This window comes from Camellia sinensis, chromosome 13, assembly GCF_055761805.1.
Source record: "Camellia sinensis isolate YWXY chromosome 13, ASM5576180v1, whole genome shotgun sequence".
NCBI lineage: Eukaryota > Viridiplantae > Streptophyta > Magnoliopsida > Ericales > Theaceae > Camellia > Camellia sinensis.
In genome coordinates this window covers 98,342,507-98,370,247 of record NC_138973.1, presented here as the reverse complement: position 1 = coordinate 98,370,247, position 27,741 = coordinate 98,342,507, and the positions used below count along the sequence as shown (strand labels likewise).

Here is a 27,741-nt window from a genome sequence, read left to right as displayed (position 1 = left end):
TAGTGCAAAATTATTATTTTTCCCTTTGAATTCAACAATCTATACTATTATAAGTGAGCAACTCTTATGGTGTCCTGAAACTTTGTTTCTTATGCTGCCACGTGTCCATTTTTTTTATTTAAAATTAAAAAAAAGTTAGATAGATGAGTGGAGGGATTTGAAACTTAGATTTATAACAAATGAATAAGATTCTTACCACTTGACTAACACACAATATATAATAAATTTCTTATTTTATTTTATTTATTTGAATAGCTTGCGCATCGCGTATGGCAACCACTAATTTAGTTAAAAGTCAAAAAGTTAAAAGAATAAAATTATCATTTTGATTTTACTACAATATTTTATTACTTATTTTTTCTTAAAAAGTTAAAAAATTATTCCAAACATACAAATTTTATTTTATTTTTTTAACTAAAAAATAAAAAAGTATACTTATATACCAAATCCCAAACAACTACTAAAATGTAAAAATTAATCAAGGTCTCACGGTCAACTTTTATTAGGAGCAATTTATTTTTTTGGATGATGCCTACACACTCTGCCCCAAACTTGTTTCATTTTTCATAGGCCTTCAAATTAGTAAAAATGCATTTAACTGACTTGGACCCTCTATCATAAAAAAAAAACAAAAAACAAAATAAAAAAAATAAATTAGTTGGTTCTTGGCTGTTTGGAGTGCAAGTTTCTTTCCCTCATTAACCATTGATTGAGGATTGAGGAAACTTGGACTCTTCACATTATAAAACCCAGCCACCAGCTTGAAATTTTCAACATCTTCCTGCCGAACACGACCCTCTCACCATCACTCCAAACTTGAACTTCCAAACTATGTACCTACCACCCAAAAACCCCCGCGAAACCAACCTCTAAAATGTCCAAAACAACCCCAACAACTTCCCTCCAAATCCTTTTCTCCATATTCTCCCTCCTACTCCTCATCCTACCCGTGCATGGAAACACCCAATCTACTACTACTGATTCAAAAGAAACAATTCTGTTGAGACTCAAACAACACTGGTACAATCCACCTTCCATCTGCCACTGGAACACCAAAATTTCCCAACTCCAACTCATCGACACACTGTAACTGGCCCGAGATCACCTGTACCAACGGCTCTGTCACTGGACTTTCTCTCCCTAACAAAACCGTTGCCGTGACAATCCCACAGTTCATTTGTGACCTCAAAAACCTCACCGTCATCGATTTCCAATACAATTACATCCCAGGACCATTTCCTACGATTCTCTACAACTGTTCCAAGTTGAAACATTTAGACCTCTCCCAAAACTTGTTCGTGGGCTGCATCCCAGGCGATGTCGACCGGTTGTCGACTCATCTCTGAACCTTCAACCTCAGTGGCAACAACTTCACCTGCGATATCCCAATAGCCATCGAGCGGTTCCCCGAGCTCACAACCCTTCGGCTTTTTCTAAATTTGTTTAACGGCTCTTTCCCGCTAGAAATTGGCAACCTGTTAAGACTCGAAATGCTGGAGCTGTCGGACAATGAATTTGCGCCGATGGTGATACCATCCACCTTTACCCAATTGAGGAAACTTAAACAGCTATTGATCAAAGATTCAAGTTTGATCGGTGAAATCCCAAAAACAATTGGGAATTTAGCAGAGCTCGAGGAATTGGACTTGTCAAACAATAACTTGACTGGTACAATTCCAAGTGGTTTGTTTCTGCTGAAGAATTTAAGAATAGTAGATCTCTCCAAAAATCACTTGTCCGGGCCAATTCCTCAGCCCATTGAAGCTTTGAAGATGGAGGTAATCGATTTATCCGAAAACAACTTGACAGGAACAATTCCGGATGATTTTGGTGCACTAACAGAGTTGTCGCGTTTGTCTCTATTTTCTAGTCAACTCTTGGGGGACATACCGGAAAGCATTAGTCCCCTTCCATCACTGACATATGTAAGATTGTCCAGCAACAATCTCTCTGGAACATTGCCACTAGACTTGGGGCAATATTCCATTCTTCAGGGGCTTGAAGTCGCCCAGAACCATTTCACCGGTAATGTCACGACCCCAAACCATCCCTAGTAGTTTGGTGCCGTGATGGCCAGCAATCCGAGATTACCGAAGGCCAACTTTCAAAATTCACACACAATCAGAGTATAAATATATGGGGCTCACAAGTGCGGAAGCAATAATTTAAAATACAAGTGGTCCATAAGAGCTGTGCGTACATCAATGAAATGTCAAACATCTTTACAAAACTTACAACTTGGATACAATAGAAGTGAAATACAAAATACACCTTGACCAAAAGGCTTCTCAAGCCGACATATACAAAACGTAATGAAATACAAGCTAAGAAGCATGATCTTCAAGATGCTACAAAAATATGAATCCAAGGAACATCGACAATACATCCAAAAACATATCGGCAACACATCTAGGCCTCATCGCCTTCTTGCTCATCACCTACATATATATAGAGAGGGTGAGCTTGGATACTTAGTGAATGGTACAAGTAATAAAGGGTTTGCATGTATGACATCCGAGATCTTTAACAAAACAATACATAATTATAGCATATAACAAGACGTGGGATAAATCAAATTCATCTAACGAATCTATCGAGCTTCATCAATCAAGTCTTTCAAGGCTTCCAAGTTCAAGGGATGATATTAACAAGGGTTGTGCTACAAATGCTTATAGTCCCCTAGCACGTACGGACTTTCAAGATTATGCTACAAATGCTTATAGTCCCCTAGCACGTACCGGCTTTCAAGATTGTGCTACAAATGCTTATAGTCCCCTAGCACGTACGGACTTTCAAGACTGTGCTACAAATGCTTATAGTCCCCTAGCACATACGGACTTTCAAGATTGTGCTACAAATACTTATAGTCCCCTAGCACGTACGGACTTTCAAGATTGTCATCAAAACGAGATAATACTTGATATTCAAAAATAGGGATCATCATTCATGCTTAACAATACTTTTCAAAACAAGTAAAGAGAAGCTTTAGCAAAACGTTATAACATAGCTTTATTAAAAATACCACTCACCTAGTTTCTCAATGTCGGGGTCGAGTGGGAGTCCAAGTCCTACAAACACATGGCGAGGTCTATTGAATGAACTGACAAACAAGCTTTACATGAATGCAATGATCTCGGCATTTCTACAAAGCTAAGTCAAACCCAAACAAAACACTGTTTCTCATCTCGGAAGAACGTGCTAGGTACCAACCAAGCTATTGCCGAGGTCCCACACCTCCTTCCCGAGGTGTGGTCTCGGTGGTCACCCTCAAAGAAATGAAGTCGGGAAAATTTGGGTTTCCCTCTGCTGAAGAACATGAAACACATGAATGCTCAATCTTAACTTGTCATTACGAAATCTGGGACTTCATTCTATGAATTTAAAAACATGGACCTGGGTACTCATACTTGAAGATCTTATGAAAACAAACACAAAAGCATGAATCTTAATGCAAACTTTCGGATCAAACAAGGTTTTTATTCAAGAACACATGAATACTACTTTCTCTTTTTAAAACCAAACTTTCAATCAATGCATGGCTCATGAAACATGCTAGATCATGCAATGCAGCTAGATGATTAATAAGAACAACAAGAATAGATCAAGAATCTAACCTCAAAGCACGGATCTAATGGCTCAACTCTAAGGATCAAGCTTGGGATCTACTTCTCTCTCTAAAGACTTCTTCTTCTTCTTCTAGAGCTTCTCTCTCCTCAAGAACAAAGACATATAGTAAAATGATACATTTCTAGGTCTGCTAGTTGACTTAACACTTAGCTGGGACACGCGGCGCTACCGGGTTGGTTCACTTCAAAAAGGTGGCTGACAGGCTAGACAAAAGCATGGCGAAAGAGTGTTTAACAAGTAAAGCGGCATGGGCACTCTGGCAAGATGTTGACATCGGGTGAAATCATCGGCTCCGGTAGGTAGGGTATCTATGACCTCGGCTAGGACGGACAACACTTGGCCTAGCTATGCCACACCTCGGCCTAGATGTGCCACACCTCAGTCTAGGTCGCACCAATCCAAGAACAAGATCACTTGGGTTGAAGGATAACATCTCGGCCTAGATGATGCACTCTTCGGCCTTGATGATACCCCTCGGCCTAGAAAGTGACATCTCGGCCAACATGCCAGGATGGAAGTAAAGGTAAACCAAAGTGGTTCCAAGATGGTTTTAGCTTTAAGGTGACTTCGGCTAGACTCACTAGGAGGAACAAGACTTAACAAGTAAATTCACATAAGAATAAACCAAGACAAGAATCTTATTTTAGATAAAACAAGTCGAGAAAATCCACTAAAGCAAGCTTATCAAAACAAAGTTATACAAATGCTCGTGCTCGGGGCTAAGGTGGGTGAATGAGGGTCACTACAGGTAAGGTGCCAGAGTACTTGTGCGCTAATGGTGGACTAATAGGAATTGTGGCATTTGAGAACAATTTGAGTGGTGAATTGCCTAACTCACTTGGCAATTGTTCGAGTTTGTTGATTGTTCAGGTTAATGGTAATCGCCTTTCTGGCAGTATTTCAGCTGGTCTGTGGACATCAATCAGACATTGTTGATGCTTAGTGACAACTCCTTTACCAGTCAGCTTCCAAGAACACTAGCACCACGTTTATCGCGACTCGAGGTCAGTAATAACAAGCTTTCAGGTGAAATCCCAACTGGGTTGTCTTCTTCAAAGAATTTAACAGTGTTCAGTGCAAGTAGCAACCTCTTTGTTGGTACAATTCCCCAAGAATTGACAACACTTTCTCAATTGACAACTCTGCTGCTCGATGGGAATCTATTTTCCGGTCATCTTCCGTCAAATATTGTCTCATGGAAGTCGCTGAAAACTCTGAATCTTAGTCGAAACCAACTCTCAGGTTCAATTTCTGCCAAACTTGGTTCTTTACCAAGCCTCACTGTTTTGGACTTGTTAAGGAATGAGTTCTCAGGTCAAATTCCAACTCAGATTGGCCTTTTAAAGCCAACTTCCTTCAATTTGTCTTCCAACTGTCTCACTGGAAGAATCCCAGCTGAGTTTGAAACTACTTTTTTCAATGCTAGCTTCTTGAACAACACCGGTCTTTGTGCCAGTAATCCGTCAGTCGTCCTTGAGATCTGCTCTTCTGGATTTGAATACTCGAGCAAAATATCCTCCATCCTCCTCGCTATAATCATAGATATAGCTGTGAGAATTATAACTATAAAAATTAATATACATGTAATCATAAAAATCGGCCGGTAGATTCGTACCGGAAAATACCGGTGAGATGTAGCGTCTGATTCCTGATAGTTTCAGCCTAAATCCAATAAATGCAGCGATATAGTTCCGATACAGCCGTATGCTCTATTTCCGTTTCTGTTTCTGTTGTTCTGTGGTGACTAGCTTCTCGACAAAGAAAGTGGTGCAGCTTTTCTCTACCATAAGATGCAACTAATAGTAGCTCCATTGGGCTTTGAGGATGAACAACTAGATTGGGCTTTATTTATATCCTTTGTTTGGATCTAAATGCTAATAGCCCTCCTTTTTTCATTACACATTTTTGTGCTCAGCCTATGCATCTCCTATATGTATATATATATATATATATATATTTTAAATAAATTTTTGTTTGTTTGTTTGTTTCTTTTCTAATCGTAAAACCTACTCTAGCCTATATGCTGTTCATGAAGAGTTGAGATCCTCTCATTGAACTCTCTCCTTGCCTCTTTACTTGCAACGGTGAAGATGTACTTTGAGTTGATCCAACGATTTATATTTGACTATTTAAAAATAATAAAATAATAAAATAAATTCAAATTTGCTTTTCCCTCCTAAATTTGGACCGTTGGATCAATTTAAAATGCATCTCCACCACTACAAGTAAGAAAGTAAGGAGAGAACCCAAGAAGAAGATCTCAACTCGTTCATGAATAGATTGATACTATTCTTCTTTTGAGCTCCCCAACCCACCCACCAAAAAAATGAAAGATAAATGGAGACTTATTGAGTTGTGTTGTTTGCCCCAATTTAGACGAGTTTGTAAGTCAACACCAACAATTATAGGGTAAATGACATTTGCTCCCTTTATTTTTCGTTTAAAATATTAACAATATATGACAAGTAATTGAATGCGTGAGATATAAATTCATGAAATTAAAATTATAGAGACTAAGGTAAAATCTGTTAGAAAAATATGTTTGGTTTCAGCTTTCTGAATTTAGTTTTTTGAAAATTAAATTTTTTATTTTTTTGTTTTTAGTAAATATTTTTAAAATTTTAAGTATTTTTTTTTAAATTTTTTAAGATACACTTTACTTAAATGTATCTAAAAAGTAAAATATTTGTAAAAAAATATTTCAAAAAATTAATAAATACACAAAAATGCGAAAAGTATACTAAATTTTTGTTTTTATTTTATTACATTTTTGGTGTTTAGTGAATTTTTTAAAAATTTTTTTTACGAAAATTATACTTTTCAAATGTATTTATGTTAGATGTGTCTAAAGATTAAAAAATTGCTTAAAATATTAAAAAAAATTCAGTACAAACAAAAAAAATACAAAAAACAAGAAATACGAAAAATAAGGAAGTAGAATTTTCCAACAGTAATGATTCAGGCCCCCGCAAAACATCACCCCCACAACCCCCACTCACTTGTGATTGGTCCAAGTAAGAAAAAATAAAATAAAAATACAAACACATCATTAGTCCACATCACTGTGGGGGTGGTTGGGGTTTCCCCAAAAGGAGGTCCCAAATATTTTCCATTTTCTAAAAGGTGTTTTTAGAAAACCCAAGCCAAGCAAAGTTTTTGGTGATTTTAGTACAATATTAAAGTGGGTGTAAGTCCTCAATTGTGGTGGAATAAAGTGGGTTTAGATTCTTTGTAATGAAATCTTTACACTACAAAAAGAATGACAAAAAACTATTTAGGTTTGAACGAGAAATTGGCTCATTAAGTTGGCCTCATAAAAAAGGTGTTGGGAAAAGTGTAAAACCTTGTATCCCATATTGATTGTAGAGGAGAGCATTGATGGATATTTAAATCTCATTTTTTGCACAAAAGGTATAAGCCCTTTGGGGCATCCAAATTTTCCAAAAGAGGGGAGTTATGGATGCTTCAAAGATGGACTTGGGCCAAGACTATTGTCCAAGCTGGTTATGCAAAAATTGCCACAAGCGCACACCATCGGGTCCGGGTCCATGGACATTGGGCTTGAGGTTTGAGGCTTGTTGGAATGGATTGAGTGTGGAGATTGGGCTTGGCCCACCCATCTTAATCTTTTTGAGTCAAGACAGAATTGTGCTGGAATGGATTGAGTGTGGGGGTTGGGCTTAGCCCACCCATCTTAATCTTTTTAGGCCAAGCTAGGATTTTGGGCCACTAACATTTTGTATGTGTATGTAGTGGGGGGATTCTATTTGAACCCAAAATATGTGTTAGTACGTCCAATTTAAATTTAAATTCTTATTATATCCTAATACGAATTTACTAATAATGACAACACATATTAAACCCTAAAATAAAAATTTTTTCCCTCATGATACACCCTAATCAATTATTCCTATTCAAATCTTTGTGTATTCTTCCCCAAGGGATCAAAATTATTTATTCTTCTTCTTCTTCTTCTTCTTCTTCTTCTTCTTCTTCTTCTTCTTCTTCTTCTTCTTCATCATCCTCCCTCCAAAACTTTAATCCACCTTATCAAAACTCACCATCATCTTCAACATCATTGTTTTTTTTATTATTTTGAAACCCTAGACCTTAGAAGAAAGATTTTACAAGAAACTTATATTTTTGTTACCCAAATCTATAAAATAATATTAAGAAGAGACCAATAAAAATAAAACAAAAGCATAGAACTGGTGAATTTGAACACACTACCCAAAAATTTAAAAATAAAATAAATCAGATCAAACCCACTAAAAATAATAACATAATGGTCCTGAAAATTGGATAAAAATGGTTTGTTAAGATGAATCATTCTTCAATATACAAATAAAAACACCATTTTAGTGTTCTTTCACAAATATTAGTTTATATACATATATATATATATATATATGTCAATTTAAAATAAATTAAAAGTAAGCTGCTACAAGTATGAAAACAAGAATTAGTAATTTAAAAACTTGTCCAACCCCCCCCCCCCCCAATACACACACACACACATTGCATGCTTACATGAGGTTTTTATACAGGAAAAATGTCTAATACAAGTTGGAAAACAAAAATGTGAAAAAGCAGAGAGAAGAGGAAGCAAAGGAATGCAGAGTTAACAAGTAGGAGGGAAAACCAAAGAGAAGAGGAAGCACTGAAGCATTAACAAACAAGTATGAAAGAAAACGGAGACCATGAAGAATAAAAAGAAGAAGAAGATCATATAGTACATTATTTTCATACTTATGTGCTTATAAGTTTGATTTTTACTTTTCCACGAGCATTCTTGTGGATAATTTATAATTTAAATTACTAGTATTTTTTTTATTTTTTTTTCTGTATTGAAAAGTTTTATAATGCTTTTGCAGAAGTTTGATTTTTTTCTATATTTAATGCTTATGTGCTTACAAGTTTTTTTTTTCTTTCCTGTATTTGAGAATTATTTTCTATATTGAAAAGTTTTTAAAATAATTTAGCTTTTTTTAACTTTTTTATTATTTATTATTTGGGTTTACCTTGAGGGTAATTTGGGAAAAATAATAGGGTGTAATGAGAGTAAAATAAAATTTTAAATAATTAAATAGGGTGTATTTAGAAATTGGGAGTACTTAATGATTTTTTGGATGTAAATAGACCCCCCGTATGTAGTGTTTCTTATTCAAGGACCACCAACATTTTGTATCTATTTTAATTTCAATTGGGTCAAACCACACTTATAGACAAATATGGGCTCAAAAGAATATTTGTTGGTCCTTTAGATTGGTCCTAAACAAACAAAAATAATTTGGACCTATTTATATTTGTAATATGCTATAATACTTTTCTAAATTTTGGGGCCCTATTTTGGGGCCTAAGGTACAGGCCTTAATGGCCTTAGCCCAGGGCCGGTTCTGATAAAATCTTACAGCTTACATCTCAAGAATAAAATGAATATACCTTTGTCAACCATTGAATTAGAGAAGTTGAGAAAATACCCCTAATAGTTGAACCTTGAATTCTTGGCTCACCTTCTTCTCTCTGTCTCTCTTAATTAGGATGACTATAAAACTTTAAGTGATGGAAAAATACTCATATTATGAAAGGGTAGTCACCCATCCTTATATAGAGCAGAGAAGAGGGCCCAGATAAACTCTATCAGAAGAATTTATGTCCATCAAGGTTTCCTTTTTATCTTATGAGAGTAATTATCTCATATTTAAAATTCTAATTACTGAACTTTATCTCAAACATTGGCTTTATCTAATTGTGGAGTCCAAATAAAATAAAACATGTAAAAGATATGTAGGCTATTGGGCCACACTAGAAAATAAATTTAACATTTTTCCACTTGGCCCATGAAGCCGATTATGATGCAATTATAATCTTTTTTTTTTTTCAAAAATATGCGATTTATAAAAAATTTGAGTCACTGGATTCCACACTAAATACTTTGACACGTGATCACGAAATTTTAAAAATAGCCAATAAGTTCAGATATATTATAGACTATAATATTGTGATTACTTCAGATCACCGATGTGAGTCATAACGGTTATATAACATTTATGCCATATTTCCTTCTCTGCACCACACCATTGATAACCTTCACTAACCCAGTCCATTATCAGGATATGTAATTATTTGCCTGAAAGGCCCCTGTAATTTGTCTTGTTAAGGCATTTCCTATTTATGAATATTCAAATTAATGTGTACACACACTTTTAGAAACAAGAAAAATAGAAACCAAATTATTATTGCTCAAATAGTGTCAAATAAAAATAAACACTCAAGATTAACCATACAAATCATGGGTTGCTTAAAAGACCCATCCTAATAACATGTTCTTTGTATGTCTTTGGTAGCAATCCCTTTGTGAATGGATCAGCAATCATAAGAGATGTGCTTAAGTTTTCAATTAACACTTGTTGTTTTTGGACTCTTTCTCTAACAACTAAGTACTTTACTTCCATGTGTTTGGAACCATTAGAGTACTTTCCATTCTTACAGAAGAAAACTGATGCAGTATAGTCATAATATATCTTCAGTGGCCTGGCAATTAAGTTAACAACACCAAGTCCTGAGATGAAATTTCGCAATGATAAAGCATGATTTGTAGCCTCAAAGCATGCCATAAACTCAGCCTCCATAGTAGATGAAGCAATAGTGGACTGCTTCACACTCTTCCATGAAATTGCTCTACTAGCTAGTAGAAAAACAAAATCTGATGTAGATTTTCTACTATCAAGGCAACCAGCAAAATCTGAGTCTGAGTATCCGGTCTGTGATGACCGGGTCTTTCCCTCTCTTTCTTTTTCCTTCTTTTTCACTCCGTTATCTTTTGCTCTCGCTGGGTTTGAAACATTTGGAAGTGGTGCTTAATTAAAGTTCTTTTTCTTATTTTTGTTTGGTATTGAGTTTCAATTATTCCGGGAGGTGCGGGGTTAGGTCCGGAGTGCCCGGGAGCGAAATGGAGAAGTTCTGGGCTGCTAGGCCAGGGCCACATGTGCGGGGTGGGGGTCGCACGTGCGGAAGTGAAGCCGCACGTGCGGGGAGAGTTGATCTTCAGAAGGTTGCACACTGCTTTAATTGCAGGTGCGGAGAGTGGTGCGGGAGGACCCCCGCACGTGTGGGGGTGAGGGCCGCACGTGCGGGAAGGGGCGCTTCGCATGTGCGGGGTTGGGTGCCACACATGCGGCACTCTGGCAGTCCGAAACTCTGTTTTTTTTTTCTTTATAATGTCCTTTGGCTGAATTTGTAACACATTTGGGGCCTCTCTTTCTTACTCTAAACCTCATATTTCCTCCTCATTCTCTCTAAAAACCCTCATCTAGCATTCCAAACCCTTGATTTCTTGTGATTTCTTGGGTCTAGATCATCATCATCCTCCTACAATCTTAAAGATCAAGTTAGGGCTTCTCTTGGTGTAGTGGGAGTTGAAGAATCCACCTTTAAAGTTAGGGTTTCATTCTTCTCCATCATCAAGACCTTGAGGTAGGGATTTCTTGAGTTATATATACAAGTTTTGCTATTTTGATGATGATTTAAAAACTTTCTTCTAGTTCTTATGTTGATTTCAACATTGTGAATCAAAAGTGTAGAGAGTTTTACAAGTGGGTTTGTATCTTAATCCTTTAACTAATTTTAGAGGGTTTCCTTCTATTAAGCTTAAGGAAAATGGTTTTGATAGGGTTTCACCAAGGAGATGAGAAAATGTTTGGTTTTTGATGAAAAACCCTAGAAATTAGGGATTTTTGGAAAAACATAAAATTGTCCATGGAATTCTCTCTTTTCTTTTGATAAAAAGATGAATGAGTATAGATTCCATAATGTGGTTTGCAAAAAGGGGCAATCTAATTGACATCTTGTAATGGAGAATTTGTTTTAAAAACTATTATTAATAAATGATGATATATGGTTGTGATCCTTTTGTCGACGGATGCTCCTATTATACTTGTAGTCTCTGAAGGATGAGAACCAACTATGTAGCATCTACAGCGAGAATTCAAGTATTGTATACGTCATTAGTCCGATCCTTTGTAGGAACTACCCATAATAACGAACTTGTAAAATAGATCTATTTATCATAAAGAGATTCGTCGTTTCTGACACTGCTTCACTTTAATTGTTATTTGAACAAGTAAAAGTTCTGTCTTGGTTAGATTGAGGATAGCATTTCTCTTCTGCATGTCGATGGAGTTTTGAAAAATCCAAACATCTCAGAGATAGATAGAGAGGTAGGAATTTATCGAACGAACCGCACTCCTTCGTATACATCAGGAGTCCATTGATGAGAAGGGGCTGGGGAAAGCTTGAACCCAATCCCTACAGTAATGAATATGAGCGCAATTGAAATTCTTGGGGGAGTTATACATTTGTGTATTGAGATGGCAATTTTTGTGCACCATGGACTTTGAGAATTTTAACATTGAAGGTTAATGTTTGAAAACACCATATGTAGTCTTGAAGAGACTAGATTGTTGAGACTTGTGAAATGTGAGATTGTAGTTATGTGTTGATTGACACATGATTATCTTGTAAAGAAACATTTAAGAGAAGAAATGAGAAATGTGAATGTTGTCATTGTTGTAGAGATGTTTGAAATGGAGAAATGTTATGAGATATTAATTATTGCACTGCATTCTCATTTGATTTATTATCATTAATGCGCATGGAGTGATTTATTATCATTATTGCACATTCTCATCATGTTTATTTTGAGAAGGTTTATGTTGTAATGAGAACTAATGGAAATGTTTATGGGGTAAATACGGTGGTAAGTCTGGATAGGGGGTGTAGATGATTTGATAAGTTGGCCTGAGTGTCCATGGTGAAAGACCAAAAACCCGCGCGGATAGGTGTCGAGCCTTCCGGTTAATATCGATAAAAATGACAATTCGGTAGTACTTGTAGAGTTTACTTGCAGGCACCAGCCTAGGAATTACCAATGTCATATTTACCGCCCCTATTGATTTAAAAGAAATGGAAGTTTTGAAATTTATGAGATTGCGAAATATATTATTGACAACATGGTGATTTTCAAGTTGAGCATTGAAATGAAGTTCTTCCTTATAATGGCATTGCATGGCATTACATTTGCATTTTACATTGGGAGTTGCATAACTGTATATACTTTGTGAGAATTCTCTGCTGAGATTTATGCTCACCCGTATGGGATTTGGTGCAGGTAAAGATGTGGTGATCCCGCCAAGCTAAGGGCGTGGATATGTTTTGGTGAAGAGTAGTTTTGCTCTTACTTTTGTTGTGATATTTTTGTAAGCCAAGGGCTAAGGTGTATGGGTCCGAGAGACCATTTTGTGTAACCGGGCTATTGCCTTGGAAGATGTAAGCTCATAAGGGCATTTATTTGTTTTGAGAATTATACACATCACATGCTATAGATTCATGTGTTCTCTTATCATTGAATGTATATTGCATGTGAAATTTTTGTATAAACCCATTTATTGACTATGTAAAGATGGAAGGATTATTGTCAATGTTTTAGCAAAAGTTAATTCATGTGGGTGGTTCATGTCGAATTATTTTGGGGCGTTACACGGTCACTTCTAACTGTTCTGATCTCCTATAGGTGAGCATATAGTTTTTTGTTCCTTGAAGATATCTCATAACTTTCTCCACTATTTTCTAATGTTCCATTCCAGGATTACTTTGGAATCTTCCCGACATTCCAACTGCAAAACTAATATCTGGTCTGGTACATGTATGGGCATACATCAAGCTCCCTACTGCCAATCCATATGGAATGTCCTTCATTTGTTTTCTTTCCAAGTCATTCCTTGGACACTGTTTTTCACTTAATTTATCACCCTTCATGATAGGTGCATCACTGGCTGAACAAAACTGCATATTGAATCTCTCCAAAACATGATCATTATATCCTTTCTGAGATAGTCCTAGCAATCCTCGAGATCGATCCATAATGATCTCTATGCCAATAACATAGTTTGCCTCATCCATATCGACCAGTTTAAAGTTATTGGAGAAATATTCTTTGGTTTCATGCAATAAGCCAATGTCATTACTAGCTAACAAAATGTCATCCACATATAGCACAAAAATAATGAACTTACTCCCACTAACCTTCAGATATATGCACTGATCAACTGCATTTTCCTTAAATTCGAAGAAGGTAATGGTATCATTAAACCTTAAATACCATTGCTTAGAAGCTTGCTTAAGGCCATATATGGATTTCTTTAATTTGCAAGATAAATGTTCTTTATCTTTCTCTGCAAATCCTTCTGGCTGCTCCATATAAATTTCTTCATCCAAATTCCCATTTAGAAAAGTAGTTTTCACATCAATTTGATGTAACTCTAAGTCATAATGAGCTACCAATGCTAGGAGGATTCTAAGCGAGTCCTTCTTAGATATTGGAGAGAAGGTCTCTTTATAGTCTATGTCTTCTTTTGGAGTAAAACCCTTGGTAACAAGTCTGGCTTTAAATTGTTCAATATTGCATTTTGCGTCGCGCTTGGTCTTGAAGACCCATTTACGCCCGACCTTTTTACAATTATCAGGCAATTCGACGAGATCCCAAACACCATTCTGTTCCATGGATTTTAACTCTTCATTTATAATATTGACCTATTTAGTAGAATCATCACTATTCCTGGCTTGTGAAAATGAGACTGGATTTTTGTTAATCCCAATATCAAAATTAGATTCTTGTAGATACACCATGTAATCATCTGGAATGTCATGCTTTCTTTCTTTGACGACTCCGCCACGTATAATATTTTATATTTGGTTAATTAAGGAGATTTGAGATTTTAATTAGTCGTTATCCTAATTAAATTTGGGATTTATAAGAATTGTAGAATCTGATTCGTATACGATTCTATTAAAGATTTATTTTGGAATTAGAAATTAAGGGTCCAAATAGCTTAAGGAAGTGAAATTAAGAAGTTGAATCAATTTAATTTTAATTACGGACCCATTTGGGAGTTTAATTAATATTTAGTTCAGTTTAGTAAAATCAAGATTTGATTAATTGGGTCCAAATCGGAGTTAATTAAGTTAATTATGTTATAAGGTTTGAGAAATTATGATTATTATGAATTAAATCTATTTTGAGGTATCCAATTTGAATATGTAATTTATTAACGGAAATTTTGAGTTTGATTAGAAATTGAAGGCCTAAATGATTTGGGAAATCAAAATTTGACGATGACAATAATCTTAATTTAATATTTGGAGTCTTTGAGAGTTTGATTAAAAATCTGATTCAGAATGACAAAATCAAATATAATTAATTGGGCTTTAATTGAAGTCAATTGGACTAATTAATTTATGTGGGATTTGTGATTGGGCTAATTAAGACTAATTAAGATTAAATGATGTCCAATTAAATTAAAATGTAATTGATATATTAATTTATTTTTAATAAAATTATAATACAATTTGGTGTGTTATGGAAAGTCCAAGGCAACAAGTGCTATATACATTTATATACATTATCAAGTCATGAATGTGCTGGGAGAAAACACAGCCGAGAGGGAGAGAAAGGAGAACCGAGAGAGAGAGAGAGAGAGAGAGAGAGAGAGAGAATTGTGTTAGAAAATTCAAGTCAAGGGAAAGGAAATTCAAGAAATGAAAATGCAAGATCATCATGAAATTATCAATTTGAAGATTAAAGGTAAGGATTTCAAATTAAATTTTGTAGAATCTTTGTATTACACTTGAATTAAAGATGAGTTTGGGTTCAATTTCATATAATTTGGAAGAAATTAGAAAATAAAGATGAAGAGATTAAGTTAGGTTCATGGTTATGGAAATTATTAATTATTTTGGGTTTAATGTTGTGATTTTGCATGAAATTAAGCCTCATTGTTACATGCATGAGTAAATTCTACAAGTTTATTACTCTAATTATACATTCATCATGGATTTTGAAGAATTTGAACTAATTCAATCTGATATTTTGAAGAGAAAAAGGAAAAAGCTTTAGAAAGATCAAACTTATGGAAATTTGGAATTAATTCTAAAGTAAGACAAAGTTTTGATTTTATTATGAAAATTATGAATTTGTTTGATCCATGCATGTAGTTGAATTTAAAAGTTCTATTTAATTTAAACACATTTTGGAACATCAATGATCATAAATTAAGTTTTTGGTTAAAAATTGAGTTAAGTTGAAATTCTAAGAAATTGATTTTGTAATTCATTATTTAAGTTTGATTTTTGTTATTAATAATGAAATTGAATTCCATTTTTACATACATCATGAAATTTTCAAGAGTTTTGAGAGTTTATTTCGTGTTCTAAAATTTGTGGGTTTGAAATTGGGTTTGATATGGAGAAAATAAAATAAATTTAAATTTGGACAATTTGAAAATAAATTATAATTTATATTTGCGAATCAAAATTAGTTTGATTTTGATTTAAATTTCTTACATGTACATATTTTTGAAAGAGCCTTATAGCTTTAATTTATGTTTTATAAAACAAAGAAAGAAGAATGCTGGAATTATTATATTCATGAAATTTCAGCTTGTTTGGTTTCGTTTTTTTGAAAACAGTTTTCAAAAAATTATACTTTCTTGTTTTCTGTATTTTTTTTTTGTTTTTACTGAATTTTTTTGAATATTTGAAGCAATTTTCTATTAATTTTTAGATACACTTAACATAAATACACATAAAAAGTATAATTTTTGTGAAAAAATCTTTTAAAAATTCAATAAATACCAAAAATACTAAAAAATACGAAAATTTAGTATATTTTTCGTATTTGTTAAGTTTTTAAAATATTTTTTCACAAATTTTTTACTTTTTAGATACATCTAAGTAAGGTGCATCTAAAAAATTTTAAAAAAAAGCTTAAAATTTTAAAATCATTCACTAAAAACAAAAAAGCATGAAAAACAAAAATCTCAGTTTCTAAAAAACTTAATCCAGAAAACTCAAACCAAACACACTGATTGGTTTAATGATCAAAGAGATTTTTGTATTAGATATTGGAAAATTAGTCATGGGTTCATCTTTATTAATAAAATTACATGTTTAAATTGGTTCATGCAAGAGTTTAAGTTTTGAAAATGTGTTTGGGAATTATTTTGTTGGTTTTGAAAGGACAGAAAATTTGCTGGCTGCTCGAGCGAACATTAAGGCCAACTAGTATTTTTACAGAGCTTTGCAGATAGCTCGAGCGACCAAAGGTGCGCTCGAGCGAGGACCCTATTTTTAGCAATTTTTGACTAACTCTTTTAAATGCATAATTGCACCCTCATGACATTCTAAGTATTCTTAGGCACCAATTGGACTCACATAGTCATGGAATGAGCTAGAAACGCATAAAGAGAGTTGAATTAAAATGAAATGAATATTGAATGGTGCTTCTATTGTGTTTTTGTTATGTGATTTGTTTAGGTGGACGTCCGAGGCCTTATATCGACTTAATCCACTGTGAGTAGTAACTTTATAAAGATATGTTCAAGTAATATTACTTTTGAAATTGTTATTATTCTTGGAATCAATTTGTGATTGATTGAATGGTTTATCGAAAAGGTATTTTGTAATGATGAATGAAGTTCATTTTCGAAATGTATTTATGGCATCCATTGAACATAGGCCCTTGCCTGGGGGTAACAATACCACGGCTATTGGTTGTAGGCCCTTGCCTGGGGGTAACAATACTATGGCTATTGGATTATTTGAAACACAGAGATCTCTAGTGTTTGACCTTCTGTGGTCCATTGGTTTGACCCTCTGCTGTCACGCCCCGAAAATAAACTCACAAAACTATTACATCAATCCATTTCCAAAATGAGATATTGATCAAATTCATTTGCATGGTTCCAATATTTACCAAGTATTCTCACATGTCATAATACATTTATTTACTCACTAGTAAATGAATCTATTGCATGTAAATGAAATCATTAAATCACAACGAATAAGGCCCTCAAGGGCTTACAAGTTCCAAGGCAATAACCCGATTACACATAATGGTCTCTCGGACCTAAACACGTTAGCCTTTGGCTTACAAAAAAAATATCACAATAACATAAGAGTTAAACTACTCTTCTTCAAAACATTTCCACGCCCTTCGCTTGGCGGGTTCACCACACCTTTACCTGCACCAAATTCCATAGGGGTGAGCATAAAGCCCAGTAGAGATTTCTCACAAAGTATATACAGTTATGCCAATTCCATTAACGTTAAAAATGCATATGTAATGCCATGCAAGTGCCAATAGTGAAGGAAAATCTTATTTCAATGCACCATTTCAAAATCATCATGTTCTCAATAATATTCAATGCACTATTTTAAATCCACCATGTTCTCAATAATAATTAGCAACCTCATTAATTTCAATTTCCAAAATTTAAATCAACAGGGGCGGTAAATACGACACTGGTAATCCCTAGGTTGGTGTCTGCAAGTAGACTCTACGAGTACTACCAAACTGTCATTTTTACCAGTACTAACTGGAAGGCTCGACACCTATCCGCGCGGCTTTCGGGTCTTTCACCCTGGACACTCAGGCCAACTTATCAAATCATCTACACCCCCTATCCGGACTTACCAACGTATTTACCCCATATACATTTCCATTAGTTCTCATCACAATAACATTTTTTGTCATGATGTAAATCTCTTCAATTTAGATTCACAATGCACCATGATAAATGAAGTAATATGCAATGCAATAATCTTTTCCATACCTCATAACATTTCTTCATTTTGAATATCTCTACAACAATGCCAACATTTACATTCTCATATTCTCCTTTCAATATGCATCCACAAAATTTAACATGAGTCATCAACATTTTGCCACAATTCTCTTTTTACATGCCATAACAATTTAGTCTCTCCATGGCTACAAGTGACATATGTCAAATATAAATCCCCACTATTTACAATTTTCCCACCATTTATGATATCCAATGATTTATCACACACAAGCTTGCATTGTTCAAGTATTAGCCATAACATTTAAATAACACTTCCTTCTCATACATCAAGTAAATTAGTCATCTTGGTAAACATTGATAACAACCCTCTCATTCATCATTTTAACACAAGAAAGTAAGAAATTTCAAGACATTTTCCCTTTTGCCAAAAATCCCCAATTTCTAGGGTTTTCATCAATAACAAACTTTCATCATTTTCTTATAGGAACTCCATCACACCATTTTCCATGAGTTTAATAGAGGAAAACCCACAAAATAATAGTAAAAGGTTGAAATACAAACTCACATTCAAGACCTTCATTTTGAAATCAAAATCAAAGAAATCAACTCAAAACTTCAAAACCCTTTTTAAATCAACATTAATCTAGCAAAACTTGTATATATGACTCAAGAAAACCCTACCTCAAAGCTTGATGAAGAACAAGATGAGATGAAACCCTAGCTTTGAAAGATGAGAGAGAGCTTTGATTTCTTCAACCCAAGTGTAGCCCTAGTTCTTGATCTCTAAGATTTAGAGGGAGAAGATGAAGATCTTGACCCAAGAATTTGCAAAATCAAAGTGTTTTGGTGTTTGGAGAAGTTTTCTAGAGAGAAGGGGGAGAGAAATAGGGTTTAGAGTGAGAGAGGAATGTGTATAATGGATGATATATTTGGACCAAAATATTATATAAAAACAGAGCTCAGACTACCCGTTTGGCCGCTCGTGCGGCCTTCTCCACCACTCGAGCGCCCCACCTTGACCGCTCGTGCGGCCCATTTTCTCCGCTCATGCGCTCTAGACAGAATGGAATTTCCTGGGTCTCAGCCTGACACGCCCCACTTTTTATTACTCGAAGTATTACCAAATTCATTAACTTAATTCCATTTCAGAGATAACATGCGGAAATAAACTAGTATATTCTACTCGTAAAAGTGAATAACATTGCTCTCATTCGTATGTAAGTAAATACAACATGAGTATAATAAATAAATTGCCTATGGGCTTACATCATTAACGAATCAAGAAGAAGGGTGTAACCCTTTTACACATATGGCATTCCGCCAACACAAGAGAGGCCCCGTGGCCAACAAATAAGAAGATCCAAATCTTGCAGCACATTCAGCTCAACACCTGAAAAAGATTCAACAACGTGGGATGAACATATAGTCCAGTAGGGATCTCAACATGGCCCTCAACAATAACAACTTACAGATAGCTATGTTCATGAATGCTCAATCTCATACTAGGATAGTAATGTGACAGTTTGCACAAAATATACATAAGTATGAACTTTTCTCGAAAACAACCATTTCAATCAACGCCATAGGCGATTCAATTTTCTTTTCTTTTCATTAACCCCCGTTCCCAATCTTTCATACATTAACAATTCCTTAGGAAATAAATTCACTAAGCCCACTACTCTCTTCCATTTTCCAAACATACACAGATGTGCCTTTTCAAAACATATATTTCTTTAAAATATCCGTTCTCCTTCACACTTTTCAAAAGACAAAATGACATTTTGGCTTCTTCTCGATACAATCAAATCTTTACATGCACCGTTATAAAAAGGGAGATAACAACTCACCAACATGCATAAGATAAACCAATGAGGCAACTCAGCTCTCCAAAACTGTAACCGACACAATCCATGATATTCCCAGGCACACTGAAACATCAATAACACAACCTTGCTCTACTAGCTATGTGTGTAGTAAGCCAAAGATACACCTCTCACAACAACATGCCAGTTTACCAGGCGCTAGCTGGAAGGGTATGGTGCCTTAGATTCTCAATGCAGTCAGTTCTCCAGGCGCTAGCTGGAAGGTCACGGTACCTCTGATTTTTAGCGCAAGGTATAACACCACCAACCAAAATACAACAGGGCATAACTAACATGTATAACACATATACATAAACCGTCAAGATACAAGCAATGTGTTGAAGTATATGAACACATAAGTACCTCCTCCCGAGCAAGTATACATACATAATGTATCTCAACACTTCATCACATACGATGTTCAATCAACAATGGTATAATGCATACACGACAATCCAACACAACCGTGTCATCCTCCACCGATGACCAAGGACAAAACCTCTAGATGCAAATATTTAGTACATCTATTAAAGACTCAATTGCTATGAGACCATAAACCCACCAACAACACTAACACGGTAGTTGAAGATACAACCCCCACGTGTGTATTTAACACTCAAGAATCAACAATCCAATTTTCATACTTATATCAAAGATACTTTTCTCATTTCACAAAACAAATTCCATTTCCTTTTGTTTTCACAAAACCAACTCCATTCCTTTTGTTTTTACAAAACTAGTTCCATCCTTTTTGCTTTCACAAAACCAACTCCATGGACAATAACGTCTTAACTCATTTTAGTCCACTACATTCATTTCAAAACCATTCCAAAGCCAAAGTTAATCCCTTAGGCATTAACACCTTCACCCAACTCACATTAACAATAGAGACTTACAACATAGGTTAACTACCCTTCATTTTAATTTACCAAATCAAAATATAATTTAGGGTTTTTTTCTTCTTTCAACTATAACATGCTAATTTACACTCTAATTAACTCAAAACAACCATCAATGATAAAATAACCATTTTCAAACAACCAACCCTAGGTTCCTTCTCATGATTTCAAACAAATCCAACATGGATATGATTTTCATGCAATACAAAACTACCACATGTCTATTTATAGACGAAGTATTGAAAAAGAACAAGGAGATCCCTACCTCAAATGTAGAACCCAAGGAGAAGAAGAGCAAAACTCGGAAGTGCTCCAATTCCTAAATTTCTTGGATCAAAACGAAGCCCTTGACGATCAACACACTTTTTACAAAGGCCCAAAGTGAGGAAAACACTCCTACTAGATCAAACCCTAGAGAGAAGTTAGGTTTTAGAGTGAGGAGCTCTCAAAAATTGGTTTTTGGGAAAGTAAGAGAGAGAAAAGAAAAGTGAAAGGTGATTCAAAAAGTGATTTCACGGACTGATATAAAACAGGTCCGCTCGAGCGTACAAAACCCCGCTCGAGCGTAAGACACAGGTTCACGCTCGAGCGTCCAAATATCCGCTCGAGCGCCGGATGCACCCTTCCAGAATTTCCTACAGACGACCAAAATGCTGAGAGAGGAAAAGTCACGCTCGAGCGTCCAAACTGCCGCTCGAGCGGAAAGGCAATAACAAATGCCCGCTCGAGCGTCAAAGAGCCGCTCGAGTGGATAGACCAAAACCTGGGCAAAATTCTAAGTTTTAAAACACAACCAACTTATTCCAAACTTGCCCAACACAACCCAAAACTCTAAAACAAAGAGTAAGGGATAGAAATGAGGATAAGACAACAACAGATCTATGGAACCAAGTCCGGATTACAGCTCAACAACAACAGAGAAAATCAGGATCGCTATACAGCCTCCACCGCTCAAGCGGCCTAGCCCACCGCTTGAGCAGCCCAGCCCCGCACGTGCGTCCTAGGGCCTCGTACGTGTGGCCCAAGCCCAGCCACCAAAAATTTCTACTTCGCTCCCGGCACTCCGAACTCGCCCGCGCATCCTCCAGAACAAGCGAAATTTAACACCGAATAGAAAAACATTAGAACTCCAATCTAGGGAACCATCCCGGGAATTTCAAATCCAACGATGGCAAATAGAGAATGAAATGAAGAGAGAAAGAGAAAGGGAAGGAACCCGACCGTCACATCTGCGGTCCACTGGTTTGACCCTTCGTGGTCTATTGGCTTGACCCTCTGTGGTCGATAGATATTGGAATATTATTGTTTCATGAATGTGCCATTCAAATTAATATCGAAAGATATCGATGATGAAATTTATTGATTAATGAGAGATGATTATTGATATTTGATTGACCTATGTCATTGAACTTCATTCATTTAACCTCTTTATTCTGTTATTACTCATTGGGCTTTAGCTCACTATTTATACGTATATGTAGGTGAGAAAATTAAGCAACAAGGATAGAGAAAGCGTCGGAGTCTACCCATGTTAGCCTTTTGAAGAGCTTCCGAAATGGAGCAAGTTAGGCTCAAGTAGAGCCAAGAAAATCAGCCCCCTTAGCTTTGTCAAAGTTTGGTATTTTGCTGAGTCTTAAATGTATATGTGTGTGAGATATATAAGATTTGTATATGTTTATAATTTATTATTGTATCATGTAGGTACAAGCTCAATGGATATTTTTATTTTTGCTTTGCTTCCGTCTTAGGCCCCGCTATGATAATAAATATTTTGAAATTTTGTCTTTGAGGCTGAAGGTGATCTAGGATTACTGGCTAGTCATGACTCTAAATCCCTAGGGGTGGGTTTGGATTTTGACAGAGTGGTATTAGAGCACGAGTTAATATCTCACACATGAGTCCATTGAGCATTAGAATGTCTAGAACGGAATTAAGTTGCATGCATCTAATAAGTAAGTGATAAGTTGTGCATTTGGGAATATATATGTGTTTGTGTAATAGATTTAAGTATTAAAACCAAGAATTAAGAGTTGTAGGGTATTTTGATGCTTATAAGAGGACCAAAATGTGTTTGTTTAATAAATGTGGTATTGAGGCTAAGAGCCAAGAACTATTGAGGAACTTTTTCACATTATAAGGAAATATTAGTGAGTACAAGTATAATGATTTGTGAGAATGTAGTATTATAAGAACTAAAGGTTATTTTGGAATTTCGATGATTAAAGAGGACTGGGATATGTGTGTTTAACAAGTTTGGTATTGAAATTAAGAGTTATTGTGAAATTTTCTTTTTATGCTATTGTAGACATCTCATTTTTTACCGTCCTCAAGACTTGGGCATTATTGATGGTTTACTTGGTGGAGAAAGGTGTGCAGGGCAAAGACTCAGTTTCTTTGGCAAGGAGAGAGACAAATCTCAACTTCACACCCCATTTTGGACCAAAGCTATTTTGGATGGTTTTTAGACCTTAAAACCCTCTCTTTCAAAACATTTTTGAAATAAAGTTTCTACAATGTTCCGAGGCTCACATTTTGTCAAATGATGCGCTTTTCGATAAACTGAGCGAGGACAAAGTGGAAATGAATGAAAGAGAGATGAAATCTTTGAAAAATCTTTCAAAACACCTTGTTCGGGGGTTTGGAGTTGAAGAAAAGAGGAGAAGAGAGAAGAAACCTAGCTGAGGAAGAAGTTGGGTATGAACCGCTAAGAGAGAGTCAACCGGTCCTCGCTAAATCAGGCTTATCTGTCTATGCACTTGAAGTTAAGCTATGAGGCTACCACCGTTGGAAAGAAGACTTCCGGGGCTTCATTTTTCATTCACGAATCTCTTAAAGGCGAGTCCGGATGGGGGAGATATGATTGGTTGAAGTTGGGCATCATCCCGGTTGGACCGAAACTAAGCAACCTTCACCAAAACAAGAATAAATTTTTGTAAACTTGAAATTTTTATGCAAGGCTGGTGTCATTGGAAAGCTTACTTCCGGGGCTTCAATTTGGACACAAGAATGACCTAAAAAGGAGTTTATATGAAGGAGTTATGCCCGTTTGAAGTTGGACTTGCAGAGCAGATTTTTCCTACCGGCCGACCAAACATTGTGCCGACCGACCAGAACAATGTGCCAGCTGACCAAATAAGTAGCAGGCCGACCATTTGTAGTAGCCGACTGACCATTTTTGCTGGTCGACGACCTTCCGGTGTATTCTACAGATTGAATGGATGCCAGCTGTGCCAGTTGGAGGGCACATACTGGATCCTCCATACACGTGTATGGAGGATCTTTGCTCTTGGTTTGAAGCTTCTAAGAGAAGCTTTAGTCTCTTGGCTCTATAAAGGAAGGCTCCCCTCTCCTTATACTAGGTTCAGAACTTGGTTAGGGCATATATAGCATATATACCATTCTCTCTCTCTATATTTGTGTGTGTTGGAGTGCCCTAAAGTGATTGTTTGTCCACTTTCTCACACTAGAACACCTTGTAGCACACCACCTTTGAGTTGTTGAAGTGTTATGGAGTTGTTTGAGGAGTCTTGGAGCTGGTTTTGATCCAAAAGGGTTGCTAGTTTGGTGTTTTGAAAAAGGTCTTCAAGGGTGAGACACTTACCCTCTTAGTCCTTCCTTTTTGTACAAGCTTTTAGGCTATCTTTCATATTGATTCGAGCTTAGCTATAAACTGAAAATTTTTTTGTGTTTGCATGCTTAACATGTTTGTTTAAGGTCATTTTGGTGTTGGGGGTCGTCCACCCCCTCTTAGGCCTTGTTTGGCCTCATTTTGAGCCTTATCGGTTGAGCTTTGGAAATTTCGTGTATTGGCCTTCTCACCACTAAAATCTAGAGGATTTTCAGTGGTGATGAAGTGGTTTTGAGGACTTGTATAGGGGAGGGACACCCCTCTCCCCTTATTGTCTCATTGCTTGTGTTTTGGCTCATAAGGGTATCATGCATGCCTAGCTTTGTTTGGCTTTATTTCAGAGGTTATTTGGTGTTTATTTAGTATGTTTTACCTCTGTCCCATGTTGGTTTGTTGACCCCTTTCATGCATAATATACTTGCCTTGTATTCCTCTATTTTACCTAGAAATACATCTTGCCTTTGGACCATCATGCTTGCATGTTTTGGCTTAGCTTTGTGAATTTTTCGGTCATGTTTTAACATGATTAAGGTCTATCTTGAGTCTTTGGAGTCATGCTTGCCATGCTTTATATAGCCTCCTTGTATTCTAGCTTGTTGGCTTCGGGTGTGTGAGTCGTTAGCATGCCTCATTTGGTTTATTTCAGTGATTTGGAATCACTTGTCATGCCATTTCAGTTCATGTTTTATGCCTACATGCTTGCATTTGTTACCCTTTTAATGCCTTGAAGGGTTGTGGTCTTATGCTCCTTGTTTGGGCCTTGGTGTATGCCTCTTTGTTTAAGTCATTTGGGATGCCATTTATGTGGGTTTTGGGGCTTATTCTAACATACCATAGCTCTGATTTTTGTTGGTCTAATGCCCATGTTTGTCTCTTTTATGGATGCTTAGAGTTGCCTCTCTCATGCCTTGGGTGATGGGCCTTGGGGCATGCATGCTTGCATATGTGATTTGTGCTCTTGTTGCATCATTTTGGCCACTGTTATGGACAAGGCTGAGGTCTGTCCACCTATAGTGTAAGACCATGGGTCATGCATTTGCATTTTGTTGTATGCTCATTACATTGCATGGTTGTTGCATCCTTGTAGTTAGTGCATTGTTGTATGCCTATCACTTTGCATAATTGCCTATCTAGGTTGCATTGTAGTGTTGCATACTTGTCATATTGCCATGGTGTTTGCATGATATGTTACATTGCTCATGTTGCATTGCATTAATTACATGTTTTCGCATTACATTTTGCATACATGCATTGCATTATGTTTGGTTTGGGGTGTCAAGCCAAACATGAGGAATGAGGTGTGTTTGTACTTAAATTGACGAAACACGTCTCACTTCTCGGTCGCCGACGCCCTTGATCTCAACATGATAGGGCGTGAGGCATCCATTTGTTCTGTTGTATGCATTTACATTGATTTGCAAACTTGGTGCCTTTGGCCATCATGCATTGAAATGCGTGATTGGTGGCCCGAGAACCGAGGGCCACACTCCCTTGAGTCCATAGCATGATTGGGAGAGTGACCATGCACACATTGCTTTGAAATTTCCATGCCATGCACTGTCTGTCCTCTGCTGCTGTCAAAACAGGGTTCTGCAGGAAGGAATGGCCGGCCAGCCACTTACAGTGCCGACCGGCTACCAAAGTCAAGCCGGTGGTTCAATTTTTGGCCGATGGCCACATTCTCATGGCCGGTAATGCTCTATCATGGCCGGTGTCATCCCACAACACTCAGAGAGTGATTCAGAAGGGTCCTGGAAACTTTCATAATTTTCAAAGGAGCAAGGCAGTGTAAACAGAGGCAGCTTTTGACATGGCAGTGAGTTCTCGAGCAAGGTGAGTCAAGCATGCATCATCCACGCATTCCGAGGCAGAGCTGCCGCGGTCTCTTTAGTTTCATCTTTAGACTTTTTCTTTGTAATTAATTTGTTAATTAATTAGAAGTTTTGTAATCTTTAATTAGCTAAAGTAGTTAATTATTTATTCATTTTGTATTATTTATTCGGACCCTCCGAGCGAGGGCAATTGTGTAATAAATGTGTGTGCGTGTCTTCTAACCCCACTTCTTTCTTCCTTTTACTTACTTGCTTTCAATGATTAGTATTAGGGCATATTTAAATTAGCATACCTTATGCTTTGCATGCGTGCATCCATACATTTGTCTTGCATGCACCGGGCTCGGCGCATCATACTAACTACATTGTATTTCAATTCCAAGTTGAATACGTGTTAGTTGTAGCATCTCACATGTCATTCTTAGATTAGCCGAGCCTATTCTTAGTTGCATTTTTGCATGTGTTGCATTAGCCATCTTAACATGAACTAGGATCATGCATTTGATTACTAACTAGTTTCTGTTTTGGCTTGGAGTACTAGGTAAGCATTTACGGTTTAGCATCCTTGCATGAGTGTGAGTATTGCCATGACAGCATGCTTACCATGAGGCTATATTCTTATGTGATATAACTGCCTGAATGCCTGTGAGTGAAGGTTGGGTTATTTGAATTGGGACAATTCATCGACTTTAAGTTTTTTAAGCCCACTTGAGAGTGGCAAATCATCGTGTTTTCTATGCCCACCCGAGGGTGGCAAAATTTGTATTTTTAGCCTACTTGCGAGTAGCAAACCGTTTTCAAAACAAATATGAAATGCTTTGTTCCAATTCAGGCGATCCAGTCTATACTTGTATGCTGTGCGCATCACATTGTAAATCTAGGCTAATAACCGGAATAAGAACACATAATGTTTTCAAAACTAGATATCATGGTTAGTGGAGGCCGATCTTTGATCGGGCGAGCGGGGGTGTTCACGAAGTGACCTTCCCCAATCGTACCCAAGTTCCTGAGCCGAGGCAACTTTGGTGATGACGGACACGTGGCCTTAGGCAACGAGTCAGGGTTTCCTAAATTCCCCTCCAAAATAAAATATTTAGGTGGCGACTCTGTATCTGGCAAAGCAGTCCATGTTTGGCACTTCTTTACAAAAATTTGTTTTCAAAAACGATTTGCCGGATTTGGACTCTTTGGTTCAGATTTAGAACCGTAACAATTTGAGTCCTGAACTGTAGTGAGCCCATAAAGAACAGA

The 27,741-nt window shown here is 36.4% G+C and overlaps 1 pseudogene; it reads left to right on the top strand.

Annotated features, from left to right (window-relative positions):
• The first annotated feature begins 874 nt into the window (after positions 1-874).
• The window catches only part of LOC145805581 (uncharacterized), a 166,886-nt pseudogene continuing 140,019 nt past the window's right edge, over positions 875-27,741 (top strand).